The sequence below is a fragment of the Mustela nigripes genome, chromosome 6 (assembly GCF_022355385.1).
Source record: "Mustela nigripes isolate SB6536 chromosome 6, MUSNIG.SB6536, whole genome shotgun sequence".
NCBI classification, from domain to species: Eukaryota; Metazoa; Chordata; class Mammalia; order Carnivora; family Mustelidae; genus Mustela; species Mustela nigripes.
Window position 1 is genome coordinate 118,569,487 of NC_081562.1, and position 15,217 is coordinate 118,584,703.

Below are 15,217 nucleotides of genomic sequence, written 5' to 3' on the forward strand. Positions count from 1 at the left end.
TTTTTGAAGCCTAAATTATGTTTATTTACAAACTCAAAGTTTTACAGCAAAGGTATTACTCTGCCCTCTCCGCTGCCAAGATTCAGAGCAAAATGCAAAGGCTAATTTATCTACCCCATGCTTGCAGTCATGTGCTATTTTTCATGGACTACAGCTTTATGATCTCCAGAGCGAATCTCACGGAGGTAAAACTTTTATGACTTACATTAATTCAGTGTCCTCGGCTGTCATGTTCCTCAACTTGCTGTCAAGACACAGAAGTATATTTTTAGTATATTTCTAAGGGAAGCAGAGTGAGGACTTATCAGGCAAAATTTATAGCAAGATTTCCTGAAACGCTTAAACAGGTGGATTCTGCTAGGCACCCACGAGGACACATGCACAAACACAAGGCCTTCTACGTAAGCAGGACAGGAGATCATTTCTCTGGGAAAGGACACACGTTACAAGAACATCCTTTTGCATGTATCTTATTATGATTCCCAGGGCTGAGTTTCCTCTTTGGGCGTCACTTCAGGCTGCACTGGGCAGGGCACAAGGAAAAGCATGCTTTGTTAGTAGGGAAGAGAGGAAACTAGAGAAGGGGGAAGAGGAGCGAGCAGAAAGGGAAGGAGGAAGGAAGAAAGGATGAGGGACACAGGGAGACAGTCAAGACCGTTCGCAGGTACTTGTGTTTCAGGTAATGGGCTGGCTGTTTTGCATACAATTTTCCACCGATTTCTCCCAGCAACGTGGCTAAGAGGATGACCAAAGTAACATCCGTGATGCTAAAGAGATGGGGTAGGGATGGGAAATGGATGGAGAAAATCAGGAAAAAAAATTCCCGTAAGTAAAGAAGCCGGAAGAAAGATCCTCATCAGGTAGCCAACCGTTCCTCACAGTGCGACATTTTTTAAAAATATAAACTCATTAAAATTTTCTGTCTGTAACATATCCTCTGCTGATCATAAATAATAAATGTGTAACTTTATTACCGTATTATTAGTCATTAACCCTGAACACACCCAGAGCCCTGGGCTCTTTTGCCTTCATAGGATCTTCCTCTGTTAAAAAAATAAATAAATCAAATAAAAATCATGTTTTATGACTCTACGGATAAAAAGATGAATATGTTAATATTATCTATTGAAACATCTTCTTTGGCTTAAAAGTTCATCTTTTTTTTTTTTTTTTTTTTTTTTCCTTCTGGCTTGCAGAGAAAGTAAGACATTCTTACGGGTCCCTGAAAGTAGTAAGGGAGGCATCAGCCCGGTCCCCACCGAGCTGAGTGCGTGAGTTCGCCGGGACAAGATCCTTTGTCAACTACCGAGCACTCCCCCCCTCACCACCTGGTTCCCGGGTTCTGATTCCTGGGGTGCGGGGTCAATGCTGTGTGAGGCAAAGGTGTGACTCTGCGTTGTTTAGTGCCTGCCAGGAGCTGAATTCAATGGATCTACACCTACAAGGTCTTTTCTTAAATATCAGTTGAAATCGTGGGCCCACCGATCTTGCAGGGTTTTCAAAAGCAGCCCTTGTGCGATTGAAGAGGAACGGCATTTGCTCAGAAAGACAAGTCCTGCGCATGCTCAGTCCAGCGTGGTGCCCGCCACCCCCCGCCCCTCAGCTCCATCCTCTGCCCAGAGCGGAGCAAAGTGACCTAAAGGACATAGGGTATCAGGAGCAGAGCTGTGTCATTCTTTCCTCCTAGAAGATTCTGGGGGCACAGGCATTTAAAAAACAAAACAAAGATAAGGTAAGATAAGATAAGAACAAGCAAATTCCAGAGATTCCCCTTTCTTTCCTGAGAATTAAATACTGTTCCCCAGAGTCTTTCATAGTTTTTGGTATTAGTTATTAGGACAGTCTTTTTTTTTTTCTGTAAGATTTTATTTTATTTTATTATTTTATTATTATTTTTGACAGAGAGAGTGAGAGAGAGCATCAGCATGGAGAGCAGGACTGCTGAGCAAGAAGTCTGGTGTGAGACTTGATCCCAGAACCCTGGGATCATGACCCAAGCCGAAGGCGGAAGCTTAACTGACTGAGCCACTCAGGCGCCCCATAGGACAGCCTTCAGAATAACGCAAAGCATGTGTTTACCAAATTGATCTATCATTACTTTTTTTAAAATCGAGTCCCTTAGAGAAGTTCCCAGAAGAACCTTAGCATGCATTATTTTTTAAAGGAATAAACCTTCTCTAATGCAGCCCTTCTGTGGGCTGGGGCCCAGGCCCGGGGGAGGGGCGGGGTGCGGACTGGGGAGTGTACAGGGAGTTCCCTTAAAAGCCAACACACCAGGGAAGTACCTTGGGGTTTTTTTTTGGTTCGTTTGTTTTTCATTTGAACCGCCTGTTTCTAGACCACATCTCCCAGATCTTTGCATGACTCATGTCTTATCTATAAGGTCTAGCACAACTATTCCCCTTAGAAAGAGAACTTTCCTGACCACCCTACTGTTCTTTATGCCACCTCCCTATTTTATTTTCCCGGCAGTACACGTAATCATCAGAAATTATTCCAATTTGTTGATTGGTGGTTGGTTCACTTGCTTGTTGTTTATCTTCCACTATTGGAATTTAAGTTCCATGAGAGCACTTTCATTTTTTGTTCACTGCTGGATTTCCAGGGTTGAGAATCATGCCTGGCATGTGTTTGGTGAATGAATGACTGATTGAATGAACAAATGAAGGAATGAGTGAATTTGAATTCACCCACCACTGAACTCACAGCCCAGTAGAAACAGATTTCTGAATATTTTCAGGGAGGTAACACGTAACTGGATCACAGGCTGTTGGAGCTGGAGTCGTCTGACCCTGCTCACGAATCTTACAGATGAAGACGGCGCGGTGGCCGAGAGAGGTTAAGTATTGCCCACAGCAGAGCCGCTCGGAGGTTCAGCCCCAGCTGTTTCCAATTCCTGAGGCAGGCCTCAAACCACAATTTTAAAATAAAGGCCCATGAAAATCAGACAGAGTACCAACCAAAGTCGTCTTCTCTAAGATAAATAACAGTCTTCTCTCACGCAGCTGATATTAATCAAGGCAAGACCATCTGAACATCAAAAACAAACAAGCATCTCTCTTTTTTGGAGCTCTCGGCTGAAGCCAGTGATGGTCCTCATTCCTGCCCTTGGCCCCCCAAGAGCCCTTGCTCCAGACTGGAAACAATGAATAGAGCTCAGATGTACTCAGAGTTTGCCCTGTCTCGAGCAGTATGTGAAGTGTTTCATACTCTTCATCTCCAGGAGGGAGATAACCTTCTCCCCATTTTTTGGAGGGGAATTGAGGCTTAAAGATGTTAGACAACCAGCCTGAATTCACACAGCTGATAATCATGGAGCTGGGGGTGTGATCTCAGGCTGCCTGGTTTCACAATTTGGATTAAAAGATTCCCTTTTAGGACGCCTGGGTGGCTCAGTGGGTTAAGCCGCTGCCTTCAGCTCAGGTCATGATCTCAGGGTCCTGGGATCGAGTCCCATATCGGGCTCTCTGCTGAGCAGGGAGCCTGCTTCCCTCTCTCTCTCTCTCTCTCTCTCTCTCTGCCTGCCTCTCCATCTGCTTGTGATATTTCTCTGTCAAATAAATAAATAAAATCTTTAAAAAAAAAAAAAGATTCCCTTTTAATTTAACAAAAAATTTTTTTGAATGGATAATACATTCACGGTGCTCAAAGTTCAAAAACTATGTAAAAGTTTTCTTTAAAAACTCCTAACTCCCTTCTACTCATAGCATAGCTTCCCACCTTCCCTTCCCATAGATAACATAATACGTTTCTTGAGGATCCTTCTAGAGATATTTTACGCATATAAAAGTCAATAGAATGTGTGTGAATGTGCACGCATGTGTATATTCTTTCGTAAATGTTTGCTCTTGTAAATGCTGAACATATATAAAAGTGGGCACAAATCCTATAATGGAACCCCCCTGTTCCCACCTCCCGCTTCCAGTAGTATCAGCACAATAAGACCTTTGTTTCAACCACACCCACCTGTCCCTTCCCAGATATCCCGGCATTTCACCCATGAAGATTTCGGGGCGTATGTCTAAAAGAAGACTATTAAAATATAACCAAAATACAATAATCACACCTAACAGTCAACAAAAATCCCTTTATATTAAAAAATGTCCAGTTAGTATTCAAATGTCCAATTGCTTCATAAATGCCTTAAATTTTCAGAAACTTACTTATTTAAATTTATTGCTAGGCCTTTTAAGTCTCTTTTAATCTCCAGATTCTCCCTCTACTTTCCTTCTTTTATACTCCTTGCAATTTATTTGTTGGAGAAAGCCTTTGTTCACTCTATAAAATTTCCAACCGTCTGTATTAGGTAAAAGGGAAAATTTTTTATGGTAACAGAGAACTCATACTCTGTACGTTTTCACTTAACAGACTTCATCAATCTGTTGACTAAATACTTATTGCGCACCTAACACTTTTCTAAATACTGGAAATAGAACGGTAACCAAAACATACACACACACAAAGAAAACAGCTCCCTTCATGGAGCTTACATTCTACTGGATTGAGACAGGCCAACATAGACAAATACGTCTACACAAACCTGGACTACCACTTTTATCGGAAGAATAAAGCAGAGAAGAGGAGAGAGGCTGTGTGAGAGCTACCATTTGAAACAAATGAGGCCAGGAAAGCCTCACCAAGAAGATAGCATTGGAGCAAATTCTAGAAGCAGGTGAGAAGCCGAGTCTTGGGGCTGTGTGGGGGAGGGGCATCACAGGTGGAGGTGGGGCAAGTGCAGGTCTCTATACACACCAGGGAAACCGGCCCTCGGACCCTGAGCTGCAAACGTCTTTCGCTCAGTTCACCTTTCCTCTTTTCCTTTTTATTTGGTGATTCTTACCATTTAGAAAATGTTGACTTTTAGAAATATAGTCCTATTTAAATCTTCTCTTTCTTGGCTTCCTGGGCTTTGCGTCAGAGTTAGAAAAAGCTTGGGTTTTTAGTCACCAGGTGAGTTCACTAGCCAAGATTCCGGGGGTTTAACTACACTTATAAATAACCACAGAATCTCAGTGCTTTAACATCGCAGAGCTAATTTCTCCCTCACACCGTATGTCCAGTGCAGACCAGCTCAGCTTCCTGTTACCCCGGGACCCAACCAGCAAGTACACGCAAGATGACTGCATCAGGAGAAGGACCCCTGGTAAATTCCACAGTGGTGCTTGAGGCTTTGCTCACACGTCATTGGCCGGAGTGAGACCTGTGGTCCACCTGAGTACCATGTGGTGGGGCAGTGTGTCGCAGGTGAGCCCATGACAAGGGAACATGCTCGGACAGCCCTGATGACCACCACGGGATCCTTCTCCCTTGTGAGAGTCCAGGCGAAGAATGGCTTTTCGATTAACCCCAATTTTGTGACTTTCCCTAACATATTCACAAGCAAAGTAACCCAATCCAGACATAATAGTAGATCCGTGTGACTGGTTTATGTGGTCAGTTTGAGTATCTGTAGGGAGAGATGTTTAGACAGCAGTGCTCACCCACAAATCTCCGCAGCATCCACTGTCCTCCAGCGGGCGAAGGTTCTATCCCCACTTCGGGAGCCGAGATGACACTGTTGTCCACGGGCTAGGTTAGCCCTTTTGGGTGCAACATCTGGAACAAATGCATAAAATACTGCTGGTCACTTTCAGATCAAAATAAATAGCCTGTATCCTACAGACCCAGAGAAAGGTGCTGTTTGTTTAGAGAGTGAGTTTTTTGCAGATTTCGTGAGGCCAAAGGATCTTGGAACCTTCAACATAAACAAATGAGGAAACTAAAATAAACCCTCATGGAGCAGAAGAGATAGGGACATTTTCTTCAGCATGAATCATGAGCTAATTATTGTTCCCAAAAATGTAAACCAAATTAATTCATGCTCAGTCAGCAGCTAGAGAACAGGAGGGAACCAGTACCTGCCTTGTGTTCCAGTGCGGAGCACTGTTTGCTGGAATACAGACTCTCTCAAGCTACTTCAGGTTACGGGAGCCTCTTCTGAGGCTCTCCATGAGTAATGAGATCAAGAGGGACCTCATGGGAACCCGAGTCCGGAAACCAGCAGGCACACAGACATCTGACGTGAGCCCAGGATTTCCGCAGCAGCAGGAACGGGGTTCTACATAAAAGAACCTCTGAGGCCGAGTGGGGCTCTGACGGTTAGGGCTGGTGCCCTGCCGGGACCGATCACAGCGGGTATCCCCTTCCTATCCTGTAATCGAGCGCTAACAGGTCAGGATGTATGGTGGTAACAGAGTCAACCCAAGCGCCAGTAGTCTTCGAGAATCCAGGCCATGTGCTGCCCCCCTGAAGGGGTAGGGACTGGAAGGGCAGAGAGGTCCAACGGCTATGTCTCACCTTGTTACAACATCATAGCATGAAAAAGACCAACCCCAGTTTTGGATTAGCCGGTTTCAAGAAGACGAAAAAATAATAATGATAAAGAAACTGTGACAGATGGCATTATTGGATCCTTTATTACAGGTATTTGCTGTTTCCTACTTTTAGATTCAACCCCAGAAGGACCCGCCTTTGGGGACCCTTCCTCATGGGAGGACCCTACACGTTGCTCATGGAGTTCGGGTTTCACCATGGGGGGCACCTTTTTCTGATGGAATTCACACATTGTCTGAACAGATGTTTTAAGGGTCACTGCATGGTCCAGCCACTGCTTTGTTGCCTTTGTCACAGGACTAAGATACAGGCTTCTCGGTCAGCAGGATCACAGAACAAGGAATACAGAGTGAATGTCGATGCACTGCCAATATGTACACGAGCAAGAAATATTTGATATCGTAAGGCACTAGGATTGAGGAGGTCTCTATTAGTGCAACACAGTTTAGCTTAAGCTGATGGATACAGACATCAGGACCAGAAATGCGGTGCTGATCTAGTAAAAACCCCAGGACAGGGGCACCTGGGTGGCTCAGTGGGTTAAGCCGCTGCCTTCAGCTCAGGTCATGATCCCAGGGTCCTGGGCTCGAGTCCCTCGTCGGGCTCTCTGCTCAGCAGGGAGCCTGCTTCCTCCTCTCTCTCTGCCTGCCTCTCTGCCTACTTGTGATTTCTGTCTGTCAAAAAAAAAAAAAAAAAAAAAAAAAACCCAGGACACATAGCATGTTGCCCGAAACAAGTTGTTGCCTACACAAAGAAAAATGCACCAAACCAACGTGTGGTTTTAGTTAAGAAGTAGAGAAACAAAACATCCGTACCATGAGTTGGCTTTTATTGCCTGCATTTGACAAGCAACTGCAAGACAGAGAGAAACTTCCCAAAGATTTCCATTTGAAAGCAGAATCAAGATATGGCCAGTCCAGCTGTCCCGAAGCTAGCCATCAGAACTGGGCTGGGGAGGGTGATGAGGTAAGAACTAGGTGAAAGCTGTTTCAGAAGTCATTCATCTCCAAATCCCTAGTTCAGTCTCTGCCCCTGTGCCACTCCTTCCTCATCTCCCCGGAGAGGGTAAAACAGAAGTTCCCGGGGCTGAAAGACGTCCATCCCTGTTGTGGGTACAGGTACAATATGCGTCCTGAATGCTTCATGCAGACACATCTCAGCCCCTTTCTTCCATTCCGCCCGTGGAACACAGATGGCCAGACTCAGTCTGCAGCCAGGGGATGGAAAGACTCTCTATGGAGAATCTTACGAGCCCAAGAGGAAAGCTCCTAAGATACTGACACCAGGGGTCCCCCGACAAATGGTCCCTCTAGGTCACATCATAGTGTGAAAACCAACAAGTCCCCATCATGAACTTGGAGCTTCTAATCAGCCTTTCATTCCTCAACTCAAATTGTGCAGGCCAGGATGGACCCACAAACGCATGCACAATTAATACCATCTGACCAATAGGGAAGATTTTCATTCGTGACATGAAAAATGGGTTTTTTGGAAGAAGACTCATTCAGAGCTCACAGAACAGATCTCGGAAATTCAAAATACAATTGCAGAAGCAACAATACCAAGCTAGATGGAAGTTAAATTTGATGAGTTATCCCAGAGAGTAGTCACAATCACAAAAAGATGAAAAATAGAAAGTGAAATAATAAAACTAGAGGACTGACCCAGCTGGCTCAAGACTGGTATAGAGCAGGATTTCCAGAAAACACTGAAAGGGAAAAGTGATGATGGAAAACTGAATAGTGTTTCCAGAAAACACTATAGAAAATCAATGAAACGATTCAAGAACATTTTCAAAATGGAAGGGTATGTGTGGCTAAATGGTGAGAGCCCACTGAGATTCCTACAAAAGCATGTCATGTGAAATTTCCAGTTCCAAGAACCATTGGAAGAACCTACAGGTTTCTGGAGAGGAAAAAAAAAAAAAAAAAGGCCACAAAAAGGATCAGGACTCATGGCTTTAGGATTTTGAGAATGATACTAGAAGCGAGAAGATATTCTACAGAAAAAAGCTATCTGGCCTCTATTCTACAGCCGGCGAAAATATTGGGTATGAGGATAAAACAAAGATGTCCTACAACATGCAAATCTTCAAAAAAAGTCTCTCCTACACATCATTTCTCAGGAAACTGCCACAGAGAGAACTCCACTAAAATGAGAGAGTAAACCAGGAAAGCAGCAGCATAGGATATGCCACTGGGGTCATCAGAACATCCCCACTGCCATCTTGTGAAACTTACCAAGGTCCGGTTGAACTTATTTGACTTATTCTGTCCATGTTCTGATGATGTTCCTTCCTCCTCCTCTATGACCTACTGCTTGGACCAGCTGAGGTTCCCCATCTCCACACCTCCCACCCCTAGAAATGTGCTCTTTTGACGGACACCTGGGAGCTGGAGGTGGGCTATGGTGAGTTTAGACCCAGGAAATTCTGAGCAGCCTACCTGACCGATCACATTACTTCTGGGACCCAGAACTTGTTCCATACCAGATGCTTTAAGGTATGAGCCCACATATCCCAGGTCTCACTGTGGCCTCGCTCCCCCTCAACCTCTCCAGAGGGGGCTCATTCTGGAAATCCAAACTTGGGGAATCTAAACCCAGAGATTCCACTGAATGTATCTTCTCCTGGGAACCAAGGGGGCAGTTTTACTTTTTATTCCAGTTAAATTTGTGTTTGCTGTCAGAATTGAGCCATGATTCCTCTGGGGAACAGAGGGATTAGCTGGGGGTAGGGGGAAGGGGCTCTCTCTGGAAAGAGAAGCCAGGAGGGTTTTGAAGATACCAACACAATCCTCCCGAGCCTTATGGGGGGTTCATTTTATTCTTTTCTGATTGTACATAAATGTTTTATATTCTATTATGTATGATACATTTTGAAAAAAAAAAAATTTACTCTTCTAATTTAAAAAAGAGCCAAGTAGCAGTGAATGATGTAAACAAACAAATAAAAAACGCCGCAGCTCCGCAGAGGGAGGGAAGGATCTGTAGGATATGTTGTCAGGAAGGGCCAGGATGCCTCCGATGGAGGGAGCGAGCTACGCGGTCAGGGAGAGGCCACGCCCACAGGAGCACCTTTGTCTATAGACATACAACATTTGGGAAGGACACACTGGCAACAGTGTCCGCTGACCTGGAAACCAGGGGTCCTGGGGACAGGAACAGAGATTCCTCCCATTCTTTCCTGTCATGGTTTTGAATTTTGAAGCCCTTGAAGGTTTGACTTACTCAAAGAACTTTGTTGTTTATGAAGACAGGTCTGACAGAACCAAACCAAATGTTACTGGAGAGAGGGAGGCAGACACTGCTGGTAGGAGCGCAAATCAGTTGACCTTGACGAGAAATTTGGAAATATTTTATAACGTCAGACCAGCAACAACCCTCCTAGAAAAACTGCTTTCATGTATGTTCAGGAAACATATACAGGGATGTTTAGAACAGCACTGAGTAAATAATGGACAAGAAAATTAAAGTGATAAAAGTAAATAATTGAAAGAAAGAAAGAAAGAAAGAGGTAGGGAGGGAGGAAAGAGAGAGGGAGAGAAGAAAGGAAAGAGGGTTAAGGCAGAAGATAGGAAGGAAGCAGGCTCGAAGTTCCCCAAGAGGAAACTGTATGGACAGACACTCGGACCGATCCCTACAATAGACTATCATAAGGCTTAGAAATGGATCCGTATGGATAAAAATCACAAAATACAGAGAGCAAGTAAAAAAAAAAAAAAAATGAAATATGCCACACGACACTGCTTACGTGATGTCCTACCTCTCTAGAGTGCCGTCAAGTGTGACACGGATGACAGCGACAGAGATGGACTCTGGACAGTGGTCACCTCGGGGAGGAGAGCGGTTAACAAACGGTGGGAACGGAGGAGAGGGGCTTGGCGGGCACGGGCTGTGCTGGACTTCGGAAGCTGGGCAGTGGGCACGTTACATTGACTTACGCTAACTTCTTGATCGTCTGTTGTCCAGTCGGCCCCTTGAACAACATGAATTTGAACTACACGAGGGCACGTATACATGGATTTTTCCCGATGCATGTCATACGGCACTGTAAATGTATTTTCTCCTGACAATTTTCTTCAATTCTCTGGCCTACTTTATTGTGAGTACACAGTGTATCATACACACAATGTACAAAATACGTGTTCATCAGCCGTTTATCAGTAAGGCTCCCAGCCAATGGTAAGCTTAACAGTTAAGTTCTGAGGGGGGAATCAAAATTTATGCTGGGGTTTTTGACCACACAGGGCATTAGCTCCCCTAACCTCTGCATTTTCAAGGGTCAACTGTACATCATTTGGGTACGTAAAAATTGCCACCCAAATCCCTGGAATACAGTCTCCCTGAGAGGATAATAAAGAGATTCACAGAAAGGAGAGATTCCAACAAGTCTGACCTTGTAGGCAACCTTCCCTTCACATTTCTGATCTCAGGGGGTATTTTTATTATGTTGTGTCTAGCCAGACGCGCTTGGACAGAAAAAAATTGTAGGAACAAAATGTCCTGGAGTTTTATGATTAATCATCACACGTTAGGCACTGTGAGGAATTTGACCACTGCATCCGGGCCGCTGGTTAGAGTAGGAGAAACTGAGGCCCAGAGAGGTAAGAGGCCTGCCCAAGGGAAGCCCAGCCCACATCTCCTGGCCCCTGACCAGGTGCTTTGTGCTGGACGCTGCATTCTTATCAGGGAAGGGGCAGTGACTTCCCAAGGAGGCGTGCAGTTCCTGGACCGAAACATCAGCCAGGCCCCAGTTTGGACGCCACGCCAGCGGGTCTCTGCCTGGCAAACCGTGAGAACAGGATTTCCTAGAGCGAACAAAGCCAACAGCAGAGCTTATGAATCAGACTTGAGTTCGGCTCTCCCCCCAGAGGACTGACGTGGTCAGCCGTCCTGCTGGCCCGCCCGTCCTCCACGGTGGAAGGCCCTAAGAGTCCCGGGAGAGGCGGGAAGAGTCGTGGGACACGAGCCCGGCCCCATCTCATCTCTGAGGCCTTCCCAGCACAGCGTGGGGCATGGTGCTCACGTGTGTGCCACGTGGGAGAGGCGGTGAGAGGCCGACAGCCCCGTCACGCCCGCTCCCACCACTTCCTAGTTGTTTAGACTCAGACAACGTTTTAGCTTCTCTGGTTCTCTAGTTACCAGAAAATTGAGGATGATAATAGTACCCATTTCATACATTTGGTATAGAATTAGATATTGTGAAGTGTGTGTGTGCGTGTGCGCGCACACACGCACGATCTAATATACAGTACATAGTCAATGGTTGGTACTATTATTATTATCCTTCTAGGAAAGAAAAATCACAAGTCTTCAGAAACTGCAACAAAGCTGTTCTGGGTCAGAGAAGAAGAAACATGGCCCTGAACCTAGACCTTCTGCGACATGTTTCAAGTTTCAATAAAACTAGCATTTCCCGGGTTTGCCAACTCGACACGTGGATTTGTGCTTTCCCATCCCTCAGCGAGCCTTGACAGACACCAAGGGTGGACAGCTGACAACAGTCAAATTGTCCTCTCTTTACCCCCAGATATGTCACCTTATGGGGTTGGGGACACCAGGAGAAGGTGTTTTCAACAGCCCTTAATCCATCAACATATCTGTCAGCGATGCAGGTGATCCTTCTTACTGGGCCATGTGCCCAAGAAAGGCCAGCATTCCATGCCAGGCCCTGTGAGTGGTTCTGGGGGAGGCCATGGGTTCTCCTCAGGAAAAGGAACAACCTAAGACAAGCTCTGTGAAGAATCAAATCAGAATGGCCGGCCAGAAGTGAAGGAAGACTTTGGAAGGAGAAGGCATCATCAAAGCCTAGAGGGAAAGTAAGAGATGTCCTTGACGTTGAGAATATGGGTGGTAAGGTGTTCTACACCTGGTTCCAAGGTGCATGGGGTGGGGAGGGGGTGGCAGGTGTCAGACACTGGCTGGGCGTCCTACCATTCAACTCAATTCTCTCAACATCTACCTGGAGACAGCGTGGGATCCCACAGGTCGAGGGCCCAGTCCCCCAAGAATGACCCTCCCCCCACTTCAGATGATGCCAGCCGCAAGTCTAGATTGCCATCTGTGCTCTGACCGAATGGCTGAAAATGCGGGCTGGTAGGTCTCTACATCCCATCCTTCGTTTTTACAGAGGCTTCATTACATAGGCGTGACTGGAGACGGAGTCAATCTCCAGCCACTCCTCCTTCCCCGCGGTCAAGTAGAACTTAAAATTCCAACCCTCTAATCACGCAGTTCGTTCTCCTGGTCCCAAAGTCACCTGGTTCACATCACGGAAGACACCTTTGTTGCTTAGGAGATGCCAAAGGTTTTAGGAGCTCTGTGCCAGAAAAGTTGATGAAGACCAATTATAATTTACCCTGAATAAGACAGGTTTGAGCTATATGGGCCTATTTATCTATGCAGGGGTTCTCAGTAACCCTTTCTTTTCTGTAGCTCACTTTATTGTAAAAATACAATATATTGTACATGAACCACACAAAGTATGTGTTAATGGACTGCTAATGTTATCGGAAAGGCCAACAGTAGGCTAGAAATAGTTAAGTTTGGGGGAAATCAAAGGTTATATGCAGATGTTCAGCTCAGAGGTAGTCAGCACCCCAAGCCCTACATTGTTCAAGGGTCAACTGTATGTATTTTTCATGATAAATCACAATGTCACTGGTAGGATTGGGGTCCTCCGGCCACACGACCCTTCTGGGCCCTCTGTCTCCCCTTCCCCTTCCCCCTCACAAACAATTCCTCTCAGACTTCCTGAGCAACTGCACGCCAACTTCTCCTCTCTGAGGCTGATGCTCTGGATTTTCAGTCACCCTAACAGATGACATCTCTGTCCTCAGGTTGGGTTTCCTGAATCGGGGGCGTGTGGAATTAAACCAGGTTACCAGCTAAATTTTCACGAGACCGGGCAGGGGATTCTGTCCAAGATGGTCTGCAAAGTAAAATCATCGGTGCTTGATGGGCAAATCCTCCAATACCGTGGCCCTCCCTGCACATGTCACACTCTAGAAGGAAACGCTTTGCAACACGGGCTGGCTTTGCAGACCCGCACACACTGAGCCTTCCAGCACTTCTGGAGCAATCTTGCAAATCTCCCCACCGCAACTGGCTGCCTATTTGCTGCCCCGTGCACTGAGTCACTGCCTTACTGGATGCAGTTGGCTTTTCCTTCCCTGCTTCTGGCCCTCCCACTTCCCACTAGCTTCCCAGCGCCCCCCAATTTCCTCCAAGCAGTGCCCACACACTGGAGCCCAAGCCTCACTCTTCTGCTGCCTGGGTGGGGAAGGCTTTTCCTCCTCTCTGTGATACTCCACCAGTGGGCCCAGCTTCTTCTCCTCTGTGTGCTATTCCACCAGCTGGGCCCTGCTGGGCCCATCCATCCATCCGTGGGCTCACCGCCCCTGCTTTCAGGAGGACTCAGCCATGAGCCCGCAGCAGCTGGACAGGAGGCAAACTGAACACACACTGCACCCCCCCAATGGCTCACACCTCGATCTACTTTCCCCTTGTGTTTGTTCTGAGTCAAAGCTGTCCTGCCATGCTCCCTCACCCTTGAAGATAAGTATTTTTTCCCCCAAGAGGTACCTCAGTCATGCATTTAAAAGAAAGTTTGGGGAAGCCGGCTTTACCCAGGTCACTCGTGAACAGGTCTAAACCTCCACGTGGGCTGTGTTGAATCTGCAGCACGGGTGTGCATGCAGGGGAAGGGCCGTGTGGAGCATGTGCTACACGCAGCCTTGAGGCTGGGAGGGTTCTCGAAGCCCTTGACAGTTGTGCTGCCATGTGGGCTCAGGACCGGGGGGAGGCATGCTCGCCCGGTGCCCAGAGGAGCTGTCCACAGTGCCCGGCGTCTCTGTGGCACTGGCCGCCTCCGACAAGCGAGCCAAATGCAGGCATGCGCTGCAACCCGGGGGGTTAAGCTGCTGGTCAGGGCACCACAGGACCCGCAGCACAACACACAACCATCTGTCCTAGGGGCCTGGGGCTCCAGGCAGGGCTGGCGTCCTGCAAGATTCTGTTGGCCAGCAGGGGTTAGCAGCAAGCCCTGTTTGGAGACAGAGAAGTAGGGTTTATGTTCTTGGGGGGTAGAGAATACATGGAGGCAGATGAGTACAGGGGTCAGGCCGGGGTCTCCGTGGCTGAGACTCCAGTACCAGCTTTCTCCACAAGGGCAGCGGCCAGATGCTTGCACTTGCCGAGAACTTGACCCGGCAAGACTCAGAGCAGGTCAGTGAGAGAATGGACCGGGAGAGTCCAGGCGGTCTCCCCCGCTTAGCTTTCCTCTTTTCTTCTCTCTTCATCTCTCCCCACCCTAACAGCCCCCACCGAGGGCCCACACCCACGCCTACCATTTCTGATCTCCCTCCCAGCCACCCAGACTGGCACAGTTTCCCCCGAACCCCGTGCACTCCCGACCGGAGCCCCGACTGGGGGCTCCGTCGCCCCAGCCCCTCTCCGTGCCAGGGCGGCCCAGCAGGCAGACACCTCAGAGCCATCCCAGCCCGGCGTCTCTCCTTGCACGTTGAGGGACGCGTTCGCCATCTGCTTTCAATGAAGTGTGGGTTTCGGGACATATTATGGAAACAGAAACGGAAAAACCATCGGGGTCCCTCCTGCAAAAACAATCATTATCCACTGCAACGGGCTCTTAGGAACTTCCGGGCGGAGAGCACATCACTATTAATGAAGAGGAATTCAGACAGGAATTCTGGCAGAGTCGGACTGATAGAGGGAAGAAATGGAATGTTTGCGCTCGCCCAGCAGTCAGGGGGAGAGCGCTGGGGCAGGGCGCAGGAACAGCACTCTGGGCCAAGGCTGTGCAACCTGACACCCGCTTCCAGCCCCT